This window comes from Telopea speciosissima, chromosome 8 (assembly GCF_018873765.1).
Source record: "Telopea speciosissima isolate NSW1024214 ecotype Mountain lineage chromosome 8, Tspe_v1, whole genome shotgun sequence".
NCBI lineage: Eukaryota > Viridiplantae > Streptophyta > Magnoliopsida > Proteales > Proteaceae > Telopea > Telopea speciosissima.
Window position 1 is genome coordinate 44,691,846 of NC_057923.1, and position 6,952 is coordinate 44,698,797.

The 6,952-nt window shown below is 40.1% G+C and overlaps 1 long non-coding RNA gene across 1 annotated transcript; it reads right to left on the reverse strand.

Annotated features, from left to right (window-relative positions):
• Positions 1–5,166: 5,166 nt before the first annotated feature.
• LOC122638381 lies at positions 5,167–5,979 on the reverse strand. The gene is made up of 3 exons (XR_006329412.1): positions 5,926–5,979; positions 5,664–5,790; positions 5,167–5,276 (listed from the first exon to the last, which is right to left on the reverse strand). It is a non-coding gene; the product is annotated as an uncharacterized LOC122638381 (long non-coding RNA).
• Between the last annotated feature and the right edge of the window lie 973 nt (positions 5,980–6,952).

Sequence of the window (6,952 nt, forward strand, 5' to 3'; positions counted from 1 at the left end):
AACCACACGGTCGCATTCGTCAAGGTTCAATGGGGAAACTGTCCCATAGGGGAAGCATCATGGGCACGAGAAGAGGAAATGCAGGAAAAGTATCCCCAGCTATTTGAGCTACAAAGTAAGCCAATTTCGAGGATGAAATTTTTGTAAGGTGGGAAGAAATGTCAAGCCTGCCTCTAACTAGCTAGAAATTTTGAATGAAGGACAGGGACCTCTGGCCAATCATCCAAACACCCTATGGAGCATCACTCCAGTAGCTAAACCATTGAGAATGACCTCCTACATACCTGCTAGAAGGTGGATTGCAGCTCCATGCAGCTGTACTGCACACTACATAATGTACATCATAAATCCCAGGTATTCTCTCTCCTATCCATAAATATGGGGCCCACACCTGGAAAGATATGTATTGGACCCTGGGTAAGATACTGGTGCAAGACCCAAGCCCTGGGCCAAGCCCCTATGCAAGCACAGTGGAATTACAGGTTTGCTGTATTCTCTAGGTGATACACTGGGCGATTGGGCCTATCACCCAGTGAATTGCCCAGAGTGGCTAAAATGGTCATTTTGGACTCCAGACAAATGGGGACCACCCATACAGACCATGGACACCCTCTAGGGGTAGATGGAAATTTTAGGAACTATTACCTACCCTTGGACCCCTGTGGACCCCACCTGAGTTGCCAGAATGGCCCAGAATCAGTTTAAAAATGCATTTTGGAGGAGGGGCCTGGTAGCCAAACTGACCCCAGTGGGGCCAACAGTATAAATAGGAGGGGGGTAGTACCAAGTTTCGTTTACTGCCCCCAGGTCTAAACAGAAAGGAGAAAGGAGAGAAAGGAGAAGGAGAGAAGAAGGAAAGGAAGAAGAAGAGAAGGAGAAGAAGAGGAGGGGAAGGAGAACACTGGGCAGCCTTGCATCCAGCCCTATCTCTGCAACCCAGTCCATCTTAGGTATATATCTATACCCTATATGCTGCTACTACTGCTCCCTGTATTCTCCTTAGGATCTCTACTCTATGGAGGTGAAACTGGCTAGGGACAACCCAGATTACTTGGGGGCTGCCTTGCGTAGCCTCTGATCTAACATGCAAACCTGTTGCATGTAAGATCAGAGCATTTTATATGCATATTTGTTGCTATTTTATACCTAAGACTGAAATCAGTCTCTGTGCCAGACTGCACTGCTTAGTTACACCCAGAACAGGCAGTTTGGGCTTGGATCTGGCCCTTGCTTGGATTTTTGTTGAAACAACCTATTGCCATGATTTCATAATTAAATCTGTCCTTACATGTAGTCCAAAATGTGGCCTTGAGAGCTGAAACACAGCTGGGCTGAAACACACTGGTCAGGCTCTTCTCTGAGCCGATCGCATACGCTCCGCTTCCAAATGGTGGATCCAGGCCATGATCCATAAGGACCATGGGATTCGACTCCAAATGGGGTCCATAACAACCCCACATGCATTTAAGATCAACTTTGGCATTGCCCATGCAGAAAAATCCAAGATTTGGAGCCTTTCACGCTTAAACAAGCTCTGTGCGAGGCACTAGGCGATTGCCCTATCACCCAGTGAATCGCCCCAGAGAATTAAAAAGAGGTGTATTGCTGTCCTTTCACTATGGGCCTTCACCAATGGGCCATATACAATGTGAGGAGGTGGTAAATGACCAAAATACCCCTCTTCACATCTGTTCAATGAGATTCATTCCTTGGGTACCCAAGTGGGCCCCATCGGGTCTGGCAACCTGCTAGAGATGGCCTAGCTAAACTGCTGAGCTGAGGACTGATTTGTATGACTATCTAGACTATGTGCAATTGATTACACTATTAAATACCAGATTTGACCCTGATCCACATCTCCGGATGATACACCGGGACATGGACCCAAAGGCCTAGTGCAAGACTCGGAGAATTCCAAGTGATACCAAACTAAACACCAAGTCAGACTAGTGAGCCTAGATCAACACTAGGTTATCCAGAACAATTTTGATTAATTAAAGAATACATTTCTGATTTATAACTTTAGGATTTGATCCCGTGCTCGAGGTGCATAGCCAGACACTGGCCAAAACTAAACCAATAATTGAGCCAGTAGGACCAGACCAAGGTGAGTGAAATATCATCGTGTATGTAAATGTAACCTGATTAATACGCTGAATTGACTCTTAACATATTGGTACTATACTGTACACTTAAATTATGAATCTGGAAATCTAAAATCAATATTATGTTAACTGCTGGAATTTATGGTTGAATACTGTATGTTGTATGTGATTGTTAGACTAGATGTCATAGCCAGCTTAGAAATGAGGCCCATGGTAGCCCGTAGAATGGGATGCGGTTGACACCACCCGACTCATATGATGCCATATAGGCATGGGGCTAGAATTTCATCACCCATGCTATGCACCCTTACCCACAAGGGTTAAGGTGTTGGGTGCCTGTGGGAGTGACCATATATATGAGAAAAGAAAAGAAAAAGAAATGAAATGAAAGAAAAAAGAAATATTATTATGGCACCGAAAAGATGAATTATGGGCTATAAGCCGGGCTATAAGCCAGAGAAAGGAAAAGTGATGAAAAGGATGGATGCCTCACAGGTCAATCACAGAGGGCTGGTCGGGCTGACCTTGGTGATTGATGCGGGAGCTGATTGATCCTCTTTGACAACTCAATGGGCGTATCACGGGAAGGGGTTAAAAGCCCGCACTAGGGATACATGTATTGGGGAATGTAGTAGCACTAACCTGCCTTAGTTGTGATGTTAGGTGGCTGATAAATAATTGAACAACACCTCATGTAGGATTCTTATGGTTGTGATTGCATGTGCATGCATGATGATATGTTTTATTCACGAGCTCGGTGGAGCTCACACTCTGTTATACAAGTTCTGTTAAATGATTTTGCAGGTGGATGCCACTATGGTGGGGAGGCTTATTACCCGGAGGAGAGCCATGGTGGTTATGACTATATTGGTGTGGACCCCGACGGAGGTCATACCGATGGTGCGAGTGTTCTCGGTGACTACTGAAGATGACCCGTAAAGGGTGTTGTGGTTGATGCTTTTTGGCTTAGGGACTCCTTTTTGTTTTTGACAGGAGTTTTTTCCCGTTTCATCTTTTATATTTTTCTTCTTTTTGGGGCTTGGGTTACCTTGCCCTGTATATATTTTTTTTGTATATGGTAGATTTAGGTTTTGTTGTTTTATCTGTGGGTGTGAGCCAGGGAATGATCCAAGACAGTTATGCATATATTAGCATTTCCTGTACTGCTATGCTTTCCAAATGCTTTAATGTAATTATAGTTTTCGCAGCAGTGAGTATCATATGATGTATTATGTGGATGTGTATGCCTGTGAGTGGATTAACTGCTTCTAGATCTGTGGGATTTGGCAGATTGCTGTCATGCAATTCGTGTCACCTACCTAATCCTCCCAAGGGGTGGTTTGGGGTGTGACAGTAACCAAAGCTTCATACTTATGTTCGTATTTGGTGCTATAGGGCCCTATGTTTTCTACCCTCATCAAGGGTCGAACTCAAGTATAATCACTTTCCCCCTATTTTAATTTTGCAAAAGGTAGACCAATATGATAATATGGGGTAGTGTAAATTAGAATAAAATTCATGCCCCGGGGTAGTATGTAACATTTTCTGTACACAGTAGTGTACAGTAGTTATCTAAAATTAATAATACATGTTAGTATAAGACAATTGACTAGGAAGAATGTTCAAACTCTATCATCTAGTAGAAAGATCGATTATGTGGGATAGAGTGGGTGCCTAACACCTTCCCACCTTCGTAACCTAACCCTTACCATAATCTCTAACCAGACCATATGAAATCAGTCCTACTCTTTCCCTTGACCAAGGATTGAGCCTCCCCTAATGGCCTAGGCCCTCATCTTAGGTGACGATTCCTTTTTATCATGTTTTCCCAAACTCCTCTTCGTTAAAGGCCGAAGAAGAAGGTGTCGATCACAAAGAACCCTTCAAGGTTGTGGTACCTTCCAGGTTCTGATGAGTGCGAGTGGAGTCGAATAAGAAAACCTGATTTTCCAACTATGAGTCCATTACATCAATTAGATTGGTATAATGAGAGCATTTACATAAAAATCAAGGGAAACAAAATATCACATTAGACCTCAACAACATTTCATTAGTAATCTCATTTAAAGGTGTAGTTTACTTTCTTTTTATTTTTTGGTAGGGGGTAGAGTTGGTATTTTTGAGTGCTTACCTACATACAAGCTTAATGTGAATTAAACATATATTAATTACAATCTACCAAAGCATAACGGCTAGTGAAAATGATTACGTCAAACCTTCCATAGAATTAAGTAACAAATGTCATAATATTTCTAACAAAGCCAACAGTTTCTATTCCATATATCCTTCTCCACCCAAAAGAAAAAAGAAAAGAGAAGTTTATATTATATTATTCATTTCCTTTTTCTCACTACAATGCCTACACATTCTTCTTCCTGCTATACTATACAATACTATGACTTAACTTTTGAGAAAATAAGACGACCTATCTATCTGGCTTCTACTTATTTTATTCTTTTTCTTTCCCCCGCAATAGTAATTTTGTTTATTTTTCCCCGAAAATGACCCTTCTAAAATCACTTTAAAATCCCTAACAGGTTTAAGAGGCATATAAACATATCTGGGTTGACATGGAAATGAAGCATCATTTAGCTATTGGCTTGAGTGATCATCTCCACCAAGTCCATCTCCCTCTTTGTCTCATACTACAGCCGTGAATCCCTATCCAATGGCATTTCCATCTCCAAAATTTGTATCATCAACAGCAGATGTGCCCGGAATCTCATCAAATATTGAGCCAAGACTGTAATTCTCAGGAAGCATCATCTTGTTGGTGAAATACAAATCTGGAATGTTGCTAGAATCATAATTGGGCACTAAGCCATCACTTGCAAAAAATTCATTACTCTCTGTATGCTGAGTTGAAGGTTCGATCATGGTGTTAAGAGTTTGCATGTTGGCGTTGGTGCATGCATTGCTTTCATTATCTACAATGTTTGAAGTTTCAATCAAGCTATTGATGTAATTTTGCAAGAGAGAACTAGATTTTTTATTTTGTGAGCTTCGGAATTTTCGTCTTAATAATTCCCTTCTTTTGATTCCATTCCAGTAGTTCTTTATGGAATTTGCACTCCTCCCATTCATCATCTTTGCCATTTCTGCCCATTTATTTCCTAATTCTGTATGGGCCTTAATTAAAATCTTGTCCTCCTCCTCAGTCCATTCAGCTTTCTGCAAGTAAAATACACAATGTATAAGTATGTATGTCACCATGTAAAAAAATGTTTCTATCCATTGATGAGATGAAAGTAAATGGTGTAAAACCACCAATGTTGGACTATGCACTTTAATAGCGTACTTATCGATGAAGAATTGACACATACAGAAGAATGACAGAGCGGTCAATGATTCCATAAGTACATTATATAGTCCGCGACACATAAAAAGGAAGCTATACATGCAACAGGGGTACAATGTGTTGATAATAAATGTATTTGTACATATGCATGTATATTGATATAATTGTATGTGTGTGCATGCACTGGAAGTTCATGGGTGTGCTAGATTCAATGGATTCCATATAGAAAATACAAAGCAAAGAGGAAGAAGAAGAAGAACCGTGATGTCCGGCCTCAAATGGTTGTGCCATCTTTCCCTGCACTGTTTTCCTATTCTTCCTTCCAATTTTTTTGCAATTTGAGACCAGTTTTTCAACCCATACTCCCCCACCAAGTGCACTAAAATTCTACACATAAATAACTTTGTGATCAGTGCTTGTTCTTGAATAAGAAATAAGGAAACCAATATTTTTTTGGATGAAAACTAAACATTCTATACAAGATGATTAATCATTCATGATAAGGAAAAAAAACATTCTTACCTGTCTTCTTCAGCTGTCCATTGCCCTTTGATCAGATTGGCCTTCTTTTGGGTTTCACCTATCCTCCTAATTGGAAAATTCTTTCTAACCATGTCCATTTTCCTAAAAAACCTATTTTTTGCAGTAATGCATGCCATCTGCTCAGGCGCAAATGCAAAGTTAGATGACTCTAGTTCTTGAAAATTCAATGAGGGGTTCCTATCTTGGGAAATCATGACCTTGGACGCGATTCTAGGGGGAAAATTCATGAAGGACCAATTTTGAAATTTCTCCATGGCACCACCTTCTATAAGGGGCTTCAAATAAGAGATATTGTAATTCAAAGAAGATCCACTCGCTAAAGTTTTGAACTGATCGAAATAGGAAGGAGCAACCCCAAATTTTGAATTTGAAAATAAGCCATCAACATAAAACTGATCATTTTGGTGGAAATCTTGGAGATATCCATTAGATGAGCAAGCATCTAAAGGAAACCCATCTCCAAATCCCGGTTTTAGGTAATTTTTCAATAAAATTGTCGGCCGGAAAGTGAGATCATCTACGTATTTGGTATCAAAATCCATGGGAGAGAGATTTGATAAGAGAGCAACAAAAACTAAAGGAAACAGCTAGAGTGGTTTAGAGTTGTGTGTTGTCTTTGGTTCCTTCTTAGTACTTCATAAGAGGGAGGGAGTGTCATTGTTAAGCTTCTCCCTTCTTAGTACTATGAAGGAGAATAAGGGCAATAATGTTTGTTTACCAAAAAAAAAAGGGCAATAAATGTCTCCGTCCTTTGGAAGTTTCTTTTTCTGAAAAGTTGTCAGTCAAGGGATTCCACGTTGCGTCTGTACAGAGATTTTAGGATATTTCAATGCAATGTATGATGTATAGAGAGTTATGACTAGATATTTAAATTATATTTAATGTAAATTTGGGATATATTTAATTAAATCTTTGGTGGAAAATAAGAAGAATACCCGAACAAGCTTCTACAAAGATATATTTTACCAAATGAGTAACTACCTAAGCTACAACAACAACAAACTCA